The sequence below is a fragment of the Felis catus genome, chromosome C2 (assembly GCF_018350175.1).
Source record: "Felis catus isolate Fca126 chromosome C2, F.catus_Fca126_mat1.0, whole genome shotgun sequence".
Taxonomy (NCBI): domain Eukaryota; kingdom Metazoa; phylum Chordata; class Mammalia; order Carnivora; family Felidae; genus Felis; species Felis catus.
Genome location: NC_058376.1, coordinates 114100873 through 114117199, shown reverse-complemented (window position 1 = coordinate 114117199; position 16327 = coordinate 114100873). Strand labels below are relative to the sequence as shown.

The window sequence follows — 16327 nt, the reverse complement described above, 5'->3', positions numbered from 1 at the left end:
ACAACAAACATTTATGTCACATAGTTATGGGGCCTAGGAAGTCCAAGATTGAGATGCCAGCAGATTGGATGTCTGTTGAGAGCCTACTTCCTGATTTGTAGACAACTGTCTTCTCACTGTGCCCTCATATGGCAGGAGGAGCAAGGGAGCCTCTAGGGTCTCTTTTATAAGGTCACTAATACCATTTGTGAGGGCTCCACCCTTATGACTTAATCACATCCCAAAGTTCCAAATTTCCTCACATTGGGTATTAGGCTTCAACATAAGAATTTTAGAAGGACACAAACATTCACCTAAAGTAGCGTGGTATCCCTTTCCCTGTCCTTTATTTTTAATCTGTGCCTTTATTTAAAATGGGTCTCTTGGGGCGCCTGGGTGGCGCAGTCGGTTAAGCGTCCGACTTCAGCCAGGTCACGATCTCGCGGTCCGTGAGTTCGAGCCCCGCATCAGGCTCTGGGCTGATGGCTCGGAGCCTGGAGCCTGTTTCCGATTCTGTGTCTCCCTCTCTCTCTGCCCCTCCCCCGCTCATGCTCTGTCTCTCTCTGTCCCAAAAATAAATAAAAAACATTGAAAAAAAAAAAACATTTAAAATGGGTCTCTTATAGATAACATATAGTTGGCTCTCCCCTGTGTTTTGATCTACTCTGAAAATCTTTTAGTTGATGTATTTAGACCATTGACATTTAAAGCGATTGTTGATTTAGTTGTATTAACATCTACCATTTTGTAAGTGTACTTTTTATTATTGTTGCCTTCGTTCTTTGTTCCTATTTTTGTCTTCCATTCTTTTTCTGCCGTTAGTGGTTTCAGTTGAGCATTTAAATGATTCTACTTTTTCTCCTACCTTAGTATATTAATTATATTTCTTTATTCTAGTGATTTCCCCACAGTTGCACTATACATTTACAACTAACTTTCAAGTAACAATATACTGGTAGTGAAATACTTTCTAACAAAATATTCCTAATTTCTTCACCCCGCCTTCCATGGCTTGTATCATTGCTTTTGTTCATTTCATATATACATACACCTATATAAACATTTAGATAAGCATGCGTAACTGAATACATTGTTGCTACTATTATTTTGAAGGAACTGTTATCTGTTATATTAAGAATCATAAAAATGAAAGTATTTTACCTTAATTTATTCCTTCTCTAGTACTCCCCCTCTCTTTATGTATATTTGCATTTCTGACCTATATCCTTTTTCTTCTCTCTGTAGAACTTATTTTAACTTCTCTTGCAACATGTTCCTTCGTTTTGTCTGAGAAAGTATTTTACCTTCACTTTTGTGTGTGTGTTTAAATCTTTTTTTTTTCTTAATTTTGGTAAAAAACACCTAACATTAAATTCATGCTGATAATCATTTTTAAACACACGGTTCAGCAGTGTTAAACATATTATATTGTTGTATTGTAGATTCTAGAACTTTTTTTGTTTGAGAGAGAGAGAGAGAGAGAGAGAGAGAGAGAGAGAGAGAGAGAGAGAGAGAGAGAATGAATCCCAAACAGGATCCATGCTGTCAGCACAGAGCCCGACACAGGCCTCAAACTCACGAACTGTGAGATCATGACCTGAGCTGAAATCAAGAGTCAGATGGTTAACTGACTGAGTCACCCAGTCACCCCTAGTTTTCTAGAACTTTTTAATCTTGTAACACTGAAACTATATTCATTAAGCACTTATTTCACCTTTCCAGTCCTCCCAGTTTTTGGTAATCACTTTTCTCCCTTCTATTTGTATGGTTTTGAATACTGTAGGTACTGCATATGAGTAAAATCATATAATTTTTGGGGCGCCTGGGTGGCGCAGTCGGTTAAGCGTCCGACTTCAGCCAGGTCACGATCTCGCGGTCCGTGAGTTCGAGCCCCGCGTCAGGCTCTGGGCTGATGGCTCAGAGCCTGGAGCCTGTTTCCGATTCTGTGTCTCCCTCTCTCTCTGCCCCTCCCCCATTCATGCTCTGTCTCTCTCTGTCCCAAAAATAAATAAACTTTGAAAAAAAAAATTAAAAAAAAAATCATATAATTTTTTGTCCTTCTGTTAACTTACCTATTTTGCTTAATGTGTCCTCTAGGTTTATCCGTGTTATAGCACATGACAGAATTCCCTTTTTTTTAAAGCCTGCATAGTATTCCACGGTATGCATATACCTAAAGTTTTCTTTATTCTTGCGTCTGTTGATGGACATTTGGGTTGCTTTCACCTCTTGGTGATTGTGAATAATGCAGTTGTGAACATGGATGTGCAAATAACTTGAGACCTTATTCTGAATTCTTTTGGGTATATATCCAGAGTTGGGATTGCCAGATGATGTAATAATTCTATTCTTAATTTTTTTTTTATTTTTTTTTTTTAGGTAAAATTTAGGTACTGTTTTCTATAATTACTGTGCCATTTTACATTTCCACCAACCATACATACATAAGGGTTCCAACTTTTCCACATTCTTGCTAACGTTTATTTTCTGTTCTTTTGATAATAGCCATCCTGATTGGTGTGAAGGGGCTATCTCGTGGTTTTGACTTGCATTTCCCTAATGATTAGTTATACTGAGTATCTTTTTATGTGCTGATTAGCCATTTTTATATCATCTTTGGAGACATGTCTATTCAAGTCCTTTACCCAAGTTTTCATTGGGTTATTTGTAGAAGCTCCATATATATATTTTTGGATACAAATTTTTCAGATATAGGATTTGCAATTACTTTCTTCCATTCTGTATGTTGCCTTTTTACTTTGTTGAGTGTTTCTTTTGACACACAAGTTATTTAATTTGATGTAATTTTTTTTTTTTCAATTTGTCTATTGTTTCATTGCCTGTGCTTTTGGGGTCATATCCAAGAAATCACAGCCAAATCTGGTGTCCTAAAGCTTTTTCCCTATGTTTTCTTCTAAGAGCTTAGGTCTTACTTTTAGGTATCTTGTCCATTTTGTGTTCATTTTTGTATATAGGTCCAACTTCACTCTTTTGAGATGTGGAAATTTAGTTTTCCCATCACCTTTTATTGAAGAAACTATCCTTTCCTCATTGTATAGACTTGGCACCCTAGCCAAAAATCATGTGACCATACGTGCAAGGGCTTATTTCTGGGTGCTTTACTTTTTTCTTTTGGCTTATGTATCTGTCTTTGTCCCAGTACTACACTGTCTTAATTACTTAAAATTACGGTGGCTTTGTACTAAATTTTGAAATCAGAGAATCTGAGGCCTTCGACTTTGTTGTTCAAGATTGTTTTAGCTCTTTGGTGTCCTTTGGGATTCCATATGAATTTCAGGACTTTTTTTGCCTTATATCTGCAAAAAATGTCATTGGGATTTTGAAGGACATTGCATTGAATCTATAGATCACTTTAGGTAGTGTAAATATTTTAAGAATATTAAGTCTTCCAATCCATGAGCACAAGATATCTTCCCATTCATTTGTAACTTCTTTGATTTTTTTTAGAAGTGTTTTGTAGTTTTCAGTGTACAAATCTTTAACCTAGTTGGCTAAACTTATTCCTAAGTATATTTTTTATGCTATAATAAATGGGATTTTCTTAGTTTCCATTTTAGATTGATCATTATTAGTGTATAGGAATGCAACTGACTTTTCATTTTGTATCCTGTAAGTTTGCTGAACATATTTACTTATTCTAACAATTTTTCTTGGAAATACTTACGGCTCTCCACATGTAAGATCAAGTCATCTGCCAACAATTTTTTTTTCTCCTTTCAAATTTGTATTCCTTTTCTTCATTTTTCTTGTGTAATTCCTCTTGGGAGGGAGGAGTGGGCATCCTTGACCTATTCTTGATCTTAAGAGGAAAAGTTTCAGTCTTTCCCCACTGCACATGATGTTAGCTGTGAGTCTTTAATATATGGCTTAATTTATTATGTTGGGGTGATTTCATCCTATTCCCATTTGTTGTATTTTGTTTTTTAATCTTTTGATGTTTATTTTTTAAATGTTTATTTGTAAAGTGGGGGAGGGGCAGAGACAGGAGGAGACACAGAATCTGAAGCAGACTCCAGGATCTGAGCTGTCAGCACAGTCTGATGCAGGGCTCGAACTCACGGACTGTGAGATCATGACTTGAGCCAAAGTCGGACGCTTAACTGACTTAGCCACCCAGGCGCCCCTGTTGTGTTTTTGTTTTTAAATCATGTAAGTGTATTGAACTTTCTCAAATTTCCTGTCTGCATTGAGATGATCATGTTTTCTCTCCTTCATTTGTTAGTATGGTGTATTATATTGATTTTTCATATGTTGAACCATCCTTGCTTTCCATGTATTAATTTCACTCAGTTGTAGTGTATGGTCCTTTTAATGTTCTGTTGAATTTGGTTTGAGAATATTTTCTTTAGAGTTTTTGCATCAATATTCTTCAAGAATTTGGTTTGTGATTTTATGTCTTTGGTTTTGGTTCTAGGGTAATGCTGGCCTCGTACAATGAGGTTGGGAATAGTTCCTCCTCTTTGATTCTTTGGAAGAGTTTGAGGATTGGTGTTCTTTAAATGTCTGGTAGAATTTAACAGGCATATAGTTTTGGGCTGTTCTTTGTTGGGAGATTTTGGAATACTGCTTTAATTTCTTCACTAGTTATTGGTCTGTTAAGATTTTTTTTTTAATTTCTTCATGATTCACTCTTGATAGGTTGTACAATTCTAGGAGTTTATCCATATTTTCTTGGTTATCCACTTTGCTGGCCTATAATTATTCCTAATAGTCTCTTTTAATCCTTTTAATTTTGGGGACTTCAGTTGTAATGTCTCATATTTCATTTATAATTTTAGCCATGAATCTTCTCCCTTTCTTATTCTAACTGATGGTTTGTCCATTGTGTTGCTCTTTTCAGTAAACCAACTCTTTTGCTGATTTTTCCCCATTTTTTATTCTCTATTTCATTATTTCTGCTCTAATCCTCATTATTTCCTTCCCTCTGCTAACTTTGAGTTTATTCTTCCTTTTCTAGTTCCTTGAGATATTATGTTAGTTTGTTGATTTAAGAACTTCCTTCTTTAAATATAAGTGTTTACTGCTATAAACTTTCCTTAGTACAGCTTTTGCTGTATCCCATAAGTTTTGGTATGCTGTGTCTTCATTTCCATTTGTCTCTAGATATTTTCTAAATTTTCTTTGTGATTTATTCTTGGACTCATTAGTTATTTAAGAGCACATTGCTGAGTTTCTACCTATTTGTGGATTTTCCTGTTTTCTTTCTCTTGATTTCTAGTTTCATTCCCTTGTGTTGGAGAAGATCCTCTATTGATTTCAATCTTCTGAAATTTGTTAACATTTATTTTGTGGCCCAACATGTTGTCTACCTTGGAGAATGTTCCAGTTGCTCTTGAGGAGAATGTATATTCCACTGTTACTGGTTGGAGTGTTCTGTACTACAACTGTTTGGTATAATTGGCCTATAGTGTTGTTCACATACTCTGTTTCCTTATTGAACTTGTGTGATGGTTCTGTCCGTATCTGAAAGTCAGGTTATTGAAGTTTCTTACTACTATTGTCATGCTTTTTCTTTCTTCCTTTAGTCAGTGTTTGCTTCATATATTTGGTACTCTAATGTTAGGTTGCATATATGTTTGTAACTGCTATGTTTTCCTAGTGAATTGACCCTCTATTATTATATAATGTCTTTGGCTCTTATGACAGTTTTTATCTTAAATTCTGTTTTCTTAGATTTAAGTGTGGCCACTTCTCTCTTGAGGCTCTCATTGGCATAGAATATCTTTTTCGACCTTTTCACTTCTACCATGTGTCCTTAGATATAAAATTATTCTCTTGTAGACAGCAAATAGTTGGATCTTTTATTTATTTATTTGAGTGTGTGCAAGCAGGGGAGAGGGAGAGAGAGAGAGAGAGAGAGAGAATCTTAAATACGCTTCACGCACAGCATGGAGCCTGACATGGAGCTTGATCCCGTGACCCTGGTATCATGACCTGAGCCCAAATAAAGAATTGGATGCTCAACCGACTAAAACACCCAGGCACCCCTTGGATTTTTAAAAAATCCATTCAGTTGATCTATGTCTTTAATTGGTGTTATTTAAGCCATTTACATTTAAAGTATTTACTGATGGGGAAGGACTTACTATTGTCATTTTATTCATTTCCAGTCTGTCTTGTAGCTTTTTTGGTCTCTTTCCCTCTTGCTGTCTTCATTTATATTTTGTTGGCTTTTTATGTGTATAATGACATGTTCTGATTTCTTTCTCATTTCCCTTTGTGTATATTCTATCAATAATATTTGTGATTATCATTGCAATTACACAAAACATCTTAAAAGTTATACAGTCTGTTGTAAACTGGTGACTTCAGTTATGTATAAAAACTACTCCAAATCTGCCTTCTCCCATTTTGTTAATTATACAGATTATTTTTATATTACATATATCCATTAACATTGATTTATAATTACTTTTTATGCTTTAAAAAACGTATTCTCTACATTTTTGTGATTTGCTCACTGCAATTGCACTACTATAGTATTCTATATTTATCTGTCATTACTTATACCAGGGAATTTTATAGTTTCATTTGGTTTTGTGTTGCTTTGTGTTGTCCTCTCATTTCATTTTATAGGACTTTTTCCAGAATGTCTTATAGGGAAGGTCTAGTGGTGATGAGTTTCCTGTTTTGTTTTTCTTTTTTTTTTTTTTTAATCAGGCAAAGTCTTAGTTTCTCCATTGTTTTTGGAAGAAGTTCTTTTTTGCTAGCTATAGTATTCTTTGTTGGCATTTATTTTCATTCAGTACTTCAAATATATTATCCCACTCCCTTCTAGCCTGCAAGGTTTCTTCTGAGAAATCTGATAATTTAAAAGGAGTTCCTTTGTGACTAGTCACATTTTTCTTGCTACCTTCAAAATTCTTTATCTGTGATTTTTGATAGTTTGATTATGATGTGTTTTGGAGTACATCTCTCTGGACTTCTCCTTGTTGGAACTATTTGAGATTATTGAATTTGTAAGTTTATTTCTCTCCCCAAATTTGGGATATTTTGGCCAGTTCTTCAGGTAGGTTCTCTGCCCCTTTCTTTTCTTCCTTCTAGGATACCAGTAATGGATAGGTTTCTGTTTGATGATGTCCCAGATGTTCCTTAGGCTGTCTTCATTTTTCTTCATTGCTTTTTTATTTTTGTTCTCTACCTTGGAAATTTCAAAAGGCCCATCTTCAAGTTCACAGATTCTTCTGCTTGGTCAAGTCTCCTGCTGAAACCCTCTATGAAATTTTCAATTCAGTTTTTGTATTCTTCAGTTCCAGAATTTGTTTGGTTTTTCATAGTTTTGCTTTGTGGATATTATTTTTCTCATGTATCAATTTCCTTATTTTGTTGTCTTCTTTTTAATTCATTTAAGGTCCTTTTAACAATACTTTTTAATTCTTTGGCAATTTTTAGATTTCTTTCTTTAAGTTTGGTTTCTGGAGATATACTTTGTTCTTTTAAATGTGTTATGTTTCCTTGCTTCTTTGTGTATCTTATTTGTTATTGGGATTTGGGCATTTGAATAATCAACCAACTCTCCCAGATTTTGCAGTCTGGTTTCTAACAGAGAGGACTTTCTCCCTGACTAGAGATATGGAGACCTCTCAAGCCCTTTCTGGGTATGCACCCTCTCTGGGCTTGTGCACATTATCTCCTGTTTGGAGAGGTTTGCCGGTTTCTACTCAGGCTCTCCCCCTGTTGTACATCTACAATATTGCAGCTTCTTGTGGTATAGTAAATTGTGATACTGGAGCTCTACCTAGTGTGTGCCTGTAGTACTGCAGACTCTAGGGCCTATTGGATTTTTTTTTCCCAGAGATCCCCAACCTGGGGACTGTTGGTACGTGGACCCATCAAGACAAACTCCCCTTGGGCAGTCCCTCTAAAATTCTGACTTTGGACATACATTCTACCTCCCCAGGTAGAAAACAGGAATTGGGGGTTTCCTCCCAAACATGATGTGTCAAGAAAGAGGGGCTTTGGTATGACAGAGTGGATAGTGTCATGCATTTTCTACTGGGCTTTTTGATGCTGTTGGCTTCACCCATGCCTGGGGTACAGAAACCTTTTGTTTTTTAGATTCTTTACAGGAACATTTGGTCTGTCATTAAGTCTGTGTCTCCATGGCCAAAGGCAGATCTAGGGCTTTCTTTTCTGTCATCTTGCTGACATCATTCTTTTCCTTTGCTTTTGAAGGGTAATTTTGTAGGGTACAGAGTTCTAGGTTGGTGGGGTTTTTTTTCTTCAAGACTTTAAACATTCACTTCACTCTTTTTGTTCACATGGTTTCCAAGGAAAATCAGATGTAATTCTTATCTTTGTGCCCATATAGGTAAAGTGTTTTTCCCCCTCTGGCTTCTTTCAAAATCTTCTTTTGTATCTTTGATTTTTCTGCAATTTGCATATGATATGCCTGTCTAGGTATAGTGTATTTTCAGAATTTATTCTGCTCCATGTTCTCTGATATTCCTGCCCCCCCCCCCTTTTTTGTCCTTTTTGGATCTTATGTTAACATAAGGGAGAATTTTCAGTCATTGCTTCAAATACTGTTTCTGTGCTTTTCTCACTTCTGATATTCTCATTGTGTATATGGTACACTTTTCTTTTTTCTTTTAGTTATCCTACAGTTCTTGGGTATTTTGTTCTGTTTTTTTTTTTTTTTTTTTTCCTTTGCTTTTCAGTTTTGGAGGTTTCTATTGATGCATCATTCACAGAGTCTATCTTCAACTTTGTCCAGTCTGTTGATGAGCCCATCAGAGTTATTCTTTGGTTAGTGTTTTTTGATCACTAGCATTTTAAAAAAATTCTTAGACTTCTCATTTTTCTGCTTACATTATCCATCTGTTCTTTCTTGTTGCCTGCTTTATTTATTAGAGCCCTTAGCATGTTAGTTGTCTTAAATTCATGGTCTGATAGTTCCAATATCCTTGTCATATCTGAGTTTGGTTCTGTCTCTTCAAACTGGTTTTTTGCCATTTAGCGTCCCTTGTAATTTTTTGTTGAAAGCTGAACATGATGTTCTGAGTTAAAGGAACTACAGAAATAGGTCATTGGTGGTGTAGTCATAAGGTGTGGGGGGATGAGAAGTGTTCTTTAGTCCTTTGATTGTCTCAGTCTTATAGAAAGCTTGTGGCTTTGGGCTATGAACTTCACAAATACTTCTCAGTTTTTTCCCAGCCTTTGGTGGGACCTGATGGCTATAGAGGTTGGAACTGGGTATTTGCCTTCTAACATGTTAGACTCTGATGAAAACCACAGTAGTTTATGGTCTGGTTAAATAGTTTTTCTTGGGTGCAGATTTGTTAAGAACAGCATGCTCTGGCATATTTCAGAATGGCTACTTTTCCCCCTCCCCTATCAGAAGTCCAAGGGGATTATTCTCCAGTATTTGCGCTGAGAACCTGGTAGAGCTTCACAAGGTAAAACAAAAATGTTCCAGTTCCCCTGGATTCTTAACTCTTCGGCTTGCACAGACTGAGCCTCTGGCAACTCATTAATTACAGTTTAGGTTTCCCTACCCCAGTAGTAGTTCCCATGGAAGCCTCTGCTCAGGAAGTTTCTGCTCTGATTAGCTGTGATCTCTGTATCTACCTGTCTATAACTCCAATTTTGGGTGCAGTAGTTTGCCCTATGAGTTCACTTCTCTGATCTAAGGAATGATTTTTCAGTTTGCCCAGCTTTTTGTTAGAACAATGATGACTTCTATGCTCCTTCTATGCTGGACCAGAACCCCCCCCCCCCCCCCCCCAGAGTTTCCAACTCTCAAACTTGTCCATACTGAGCCTCCAGCAATTAATCAATTACAATTTATGTTCTTCTGTCCTGATATGGGTTCCCACAGAGTGGAAAATTCACACCTTGGTTATATGTGTCTCTCTGGATCATTGATTTACCTAGAAGTGAAACTGCCAAGTCACAAAATATGTATGTCATCAAATTTAATGAGTGTGCCACACTCCAAGGGGTTTATACCAGTTTACCATCCTACAAGAGTTCTATGAGAATTGCTGTTATTTTACACATTTCCAGGTCAGTCCGGTATCCTTATAAAGTTTTAGGTCTGATCACATCTATCAATCTTCCATTTTGTGCTCTAGTACCAAGAAAGCTATTTGTTATTTCTAATATTTATTTTGAGAGAGAGAGATCACATGAGCAGGGGGAGGGGTAGAGAAAGAGGAGAGAGAATCCCAACTAGGCTCCACGCTCACATAGGGCTTGATACTACATACTGTGAGATCATGACCTGAGCTGAAATCAAGAGTCACTCAACTAACTGAGCCACCCCAGTGCCCCTATTTGTTAATATTACTACTGATTTATAGATGACTTTTGAAAAATGCTTTTAAAAAATACTCTTCTTACATAACTTCTATAGTTAATTCTGAATTTAAATATCTATTCATGCATTCAGTAAATATATACTAGGCCCTTGCTGTGCTCTATCTAGGCACACTGTTGTACCTAAACATTAAGGATACAATGGTAAACATAAATCAACAAGGAACTGTCATATTTCAAGTTTCTTATAAAACTAATATCTCACACTGGTTTTCCTTACCGAATAGAGAGTTTAGAAAACATTTTGATTTAATTCGTCTTTTTGTAACTTCCCAATACATAAAATTAGACAGGCCTTTCATTTTAAAATTAGCCTACACCTTGAAGATATTTTTTTTGTGTGTTGTATTATTTTCAATTTCTATGAAACATTCATACCTAGCAAGGCTTACTTAGTAGGAACCTCAATATTTGCCCCAAATTATAGTTAAATCACAAGCCATTTAAATTCAGTTACACTAGCCCTAAAAATAGTTACCAGCAGCTGCCAGAGTTCCAAACCTTTGCTAATGTGTCCTCTATTGTATCCACTGACACAATAGAGACAATAGTTTCTAATTTGCACAGCCACATTTGGAGAGTGTAAAACTTTGTTCTTAACATACCTGTGATTATCCTGTTTTAAGCCAAATTAGGAGAAATTTAGAACCAATGAGTAAACGGATTAATTTCCTCTTAGAAGTGGCAGACTAAACACATTTTAATAGTTGTTATTGTCTGTGAAAAAGTCATACTTCTTTCCCATAATTATGAATGAAAAGGTTAAGATAAAAAAAAATGGTTTCCATATCAACATAGAATTGGAAACCACATTAATTTTTTTTTAAAGTTTGCCAAAAACCTTAAACTTGATTTTTATTTCTTGGTTCAGATGCTTGGGGCTACACAGTCGAGAGTGTGAAAAGACTGTCAGGTTCTGCACTTTCAAAGGCTAAGGATAATGTTGAAAACTGAGTTTTTTGTTTTGTAAATGTTTATTTTTGAGCATGAGTGGTGGAGGGGCAGAGAGGGAGACAGAGAATCCCAAGCAGGCTCCATGCTGTTAGCACAGAACCCAGCACGGGGCTTGAACTCATGAACTGCAAGATCATGACCTGAGCCAAAATCAAGAGTTGGACACTGAACCAACTGAGCCACCCAGGTGCCCCTATGCCTTTCAAGTTTAAGTCAGTAAGTACTTACTGAAGTAAGCCAGTTTGTCAAAAAGAAATCCCACCCACTTTTTCTTGTGGTAAATTATCTTACCAAGAATTCTAAATCCAGGCTGCAACATAAAATTGCACAGGTTGTACACTGCACAGCTCTAGGTTATTGTTCATTCTTTGCCATCAGATTTTTATTATTTTTAACAATTATTTTTTGGCAGAGAGTAATAAAGTGCCTTAAGGTAGTACTGCTTTTTTCTTAAAAGCATACTGTGCATAAAGATGCCAACTGAGCCAGTAGAATTTCTGAACATAGAATGATTGATGTAGCACTAGAACCATCTTGAAAACCAACCATCCATGCAATCACCCAAATCCAGAATGCAGACACATTATGGGACAAAGGACCAAGTTTATTTAACAAATAAGATACACAATGGGGGCACGGTATTTTTAGATGAAAAGAGACAGGTTACCAACCAGGTGCAATGTTTGGATGCTGCTTGGATCCTAGTTTGAGTAAATATCTGTAAAAAATTATCTGTTTTGAGGCAACTGAGGAAACTGAATATGCCTTGGGTACTGGGTGATATTAAGAAAATAGTTCATTTTTTTAGATGTGATAATAGCACTGTGGTTGTTTTTTTAATGTCCTTATCGTTTAGAGATACATACTAAAGTATGTGTTGTTAAAATGTTATATGTCTCAATGTTTGCTTTAAAATACTTAAGGGCTGGGTGGCTCGGATGGCTGAGTGTCCAACTCTTGATTTCAGCTCAGGTTATGATCCTAGGGTCATGGGATTGAGCCCTTCATCAGGCTCTGCACTGAGCGTGGAGCCTGCTTAGGATTCTCTCCTTCTGCCCCTCTATCCCACTCATGCTTTCTCTTTCTCTAAAAAAAAAAAAAAAAAAAAAAACCAACAACAACAAAAAAGCAAAAACAAAATCTTAAGGAAAAAAGTAGAAGGTGGATCTAACAAAAATAGTATATTGAGAATTGCTGAAACTCAGTGATGGTAATATGAAGTCGTCTTATAATTTTGTGCATGTTTGAAAACTTGTCTCATTAAAAAAGAAAAAAGGAACTACATATTCTTACTGGATCTAGTAGAAATCCAGTAGAAATCAGTGAACAATGTTCATTATATTACCTCTTCTTTCTGCAGGAATTGTTCCACTTTAGGAATTATAGAGGGCCCCCAAATTCCGCTGAAGTCACAAGTTATTTCCTTTCCTATAGCTGGTTCCTGGGTTTTCTTCTACCACAGATAAACTTTGGCAATTTGTATCACAGCCATAATAACTGGAGGGGTGGGAGTAGTTCTTATGAATCCCATAGCAGTGTGCAAGTCAGTTAATTTTTAGGAAGTCAGCAAAATGGTATGGTGGAAATACAAGATTTGGAACCAAAAGACTTGGTTTTATGACTAGATGTGTGACCTCGAGCTAACCACTTAACCTACCTCTGATAATACCTGCACTAAGTACCTCTCAGATATGAGAAGAAAATCATGACTTTTCAAGTACAAATGACAAAATCATGACTTTTCAAGTGCAGATTATTGTAGACCAGAACTAAGCAAGTCTAGGCTCTTGTTAATTATATTCAGGATGTCTTAACTTCTGAAGAAAAAGAAATGTGAAGTTGTTATGTGACAGTGTCTGCTTTAGGTCTTATTAGATGGTTATTCCTCTCAAGTACTCAGAATTGTTTTCTAACCATACAAAGCACATTTGTTTAGTACTCTGTTATGGGAAATGTTTGCATGTATATTGCTCCATTTGGCCTCTTAATCCATGACCTATTTTTATGAATTTTTTTTAAAGATGTTTTTCTCCATCCAATAGTATTATGTCAGCAAACTTTCACAGGCTGGTCATCTTGTGTGACTCATTTTAGTAATTAAACACACGTTTAACTGGTTCCATGTTGGCCACAATCAGGAAGAAACAATGAAACTTTCACAAAGTTAGGTTACAGTTTCTGCCCTCCAGGGGTAAAAAAAGGTATGCTGTGGTCCAGAGATTCTCAACCTTTGTCTGCTTTATGCTGCCATAGACTTTACATGTGCAATTCACTGCCATCAGTAACTTCTCTTATATGCCTGTTTCTCGGTCCTGGCGTGTCATGGGTTGAGTAGGCACTTGGTAGCACTGCTTCTGGTCAGTCATCAGTACTTTTAGTCTTGTTCTTCTGTAAAACAGGAGGCTCCTTTGCTGCCATTTATCTTTTGGTTCACTGCTTAATAGCAAACATTTGAGAGTTTTGTGTGCTAGGCACAGATCTGTGGGCTTTATATCAGATTATCTTCTCCTTAGTTCTTGCCTCTTCCTAGTGAGCTGTTTCAGATGACATCCATGCCTTTATGTCCTACCCAGACCTTTCTTCTAAGCTCCAGGCCAGTCCCGTATCTCCAGTTAGCTAATAGACATCTCTGCCTAGATAACCTATACAATCTTCACACTTAATTATGTCCCAAACTGTTTTCCCTTCTGCATTAGTCAGCATATATTTGACCAGCTACTGTGTTTGGTGTTGGGAGATCGGAACTCCCTGTCCATAATGATATACAGCAAGAAAACCTCCATGGTTTATTCTGAGAATCATTTATATGTAAGAATAAAGTCAAACTTCTACTTTAAGCCTAAGGGTCTTATGGTCTGAGCCTGGCTTTTACCCCTCACCTCATCCCATTCTCTTTGCATCTTACATTCTAGCCACATGGGCTACTTCCTGTGCCACCCATACATCCCTGCTTTGTTTACCTCTAAGTCCCTATTCTTCCTTTAACCTCTGCTTTAATATAATTCATGGTGTCGAGCAGGCACTTATTCTGTATTTGCCATGTAAATGTCCTTGTAGGTCTGTTATTATAATGGACATTTTAAAAAACTTACGGATCAGAAATGTGATTCCCATTTTCAAAGAATTTCTAATGTAGGGCAAATGTAATTTATATATATTTCCATGGAAAGTAAGATTTCCCATCACAATACAACATTTCTTATATTACAATAAAATGTGTGATCCAGTGAGAAAGTCTAGATACTCTACCTTTGCAGACAGAGTGCGTTCTGACACACTGTGGTCTAAATAAGCTGCACATGTTGTTCAGGCTATAATTAATCTTTAGTAACAGTTACACATTATCTCAGGATAAAATATAATCACAAAACACTAACCATCTATTATTTAGAATTAACTTCTCCATTCTTGGTTTATTAAAAAAATTTTTTTTTAAACGTTTGCTTATTTTTGAGACAGAGACAGAGCATGAACGGGGGAGGGTCAGAGAGAGAGGGAGACACAGAATCCGAAGCGGGCTCCAGGCTCTGAGCTGTCAGCACAGAGCCCAACGCGGGGCTTGAACTCACAGACTGTGAGATCATGACCTGAGCCGAAGTCAGACGCTTAACTGACTGAGCCACCCAGGTGCCCCATTCTTGATTTACAAAAGAAATTGCGGGGCGCCTGGGTGGCTCAGTCGGTTAAACGTCCGACTTCGGCTCAGGTCATGATCTCATGGTTCGTGGGTTCGAGCCCTGCGTCGGGCTCTGTGCTGACAGCTCAGAGCCTGGAGCCCGCTTCGGATTCTGTGTCTCCCTCTCTCTCTGACCCTCCCCTGTTCATGCTCTCTGTCTCAAAAAATAAACGTTAAAAAAAAATAAAAAAGAAATTGCCAGCCTGTTAATTTGCTTCCATTCCCTCTCCTGCTCCTGTTGTATCCTAATAATGCCAAATAAAACACTTAAAAGTTAAGCAAACAGCCATCACTTAAAATTACATACATCATCTTTGATTTAACCCCTCTCTTTTATTACGTATACCTAGTCCCCAGATTCAATGAGTTGTTCTTTCAAAATGATTATTGGATCAGAGCATCTCTATCCATTCTTGTTACCACTGTATCATGCAAGCCCTTCATCAGTTTGTTACTTGAATCTTGGGAGTGACAATCCAGTCAGTCTTACTGTCTTTAGGCTCACTGAGCTCTGTATCCCAGGCCTGGGTCCCTTCAGCACACTGATCAACAGTTGTTAAGATGCTATTTCATACATCAATCATTCCTCTGCTTGAAAGCTTTCAATTGATCTCTATGGCCTAAGAAGTCATTTCAGAGTCCTGTTAGTATTCACAGCTTTTCATAATTTGTCTCCACCACACTCATCCAACCTTATTTTCCACTGCTCTTTATCTCTAACCTTGCATAACTGATTCTGCTATGTTTATTTCTTCTTTGCAAACGCTTTTCAACCGTTATTCTCCCATTAGTATCTTCCTCCTTAGTTTTTCTAAATCCAGATTATCTTGAAGGCCTGACCCTAGTCCCTAAGAACCCTTCTCCTGTATCTCCTAGTACAGTGAGCTCTTCCTTCTTGTGTACCATCTGATGATCAGTAGCCACAAGATCAGATATTGCCACTGTGCAAAACATTATAATCTTTATAGTACTTTTGTTGTCTTTAGAGCTGGCTGGCATATTCAACATTGGACCTGGATAGTAAAATCTGAGGCCAACTTTACTCCATCAGTCAGGATCTACAGAATTTATGTACATTATATAAAAATATTTAGCCTTTTGTACTTAGATTTATGTGATTAGGTCTTCTGATGAGCAATTGGAGGCAGAAATCAAGATTTCCTGGGAATAACTTGGGTAGTTATTCATATATTCCTTCAATAAATATTTACTGAGTACTTTTACTCTGTGCCAGGCACTCTTCTAGGTGCTAGGGAAGCTGCAATAAATAAAAAAGAAAAAAAAATCCAGCCTTTGTGGAGCTTAGTGGGGGCAAATGAACAAAAAATAAAGTCATATAGCAGTAAGTGCAATAAAGAAAAACAAATGAGTGATGGG

The 16327-nt window shown here is 36.8% G+C and overlaps 2 protein-coding genes across 9 annotated transcripts in view; one reads left to right on the top strand and one right to left on the bottom strand.

Annotated features, from left to right (window-relative positions):
• Window positions 1-16327, bottom strand: part of PFN2 (profilin 2) — a 98660-nt gene that overhangs the window by 61777 nt on the left and 20556 nt on the right. The gene's annotated exons all lie outside the window — the stretch shown is intronic.
• RNF13 (ring finger protein 13) overlaps window positions 1-16327 on the top strand; it is a 209229-nt gene that overhangs the window by 181330 nt on the left and 11572 nt on the right. The gene's annotated exons all lie outside the window — the stretch shown is intronic.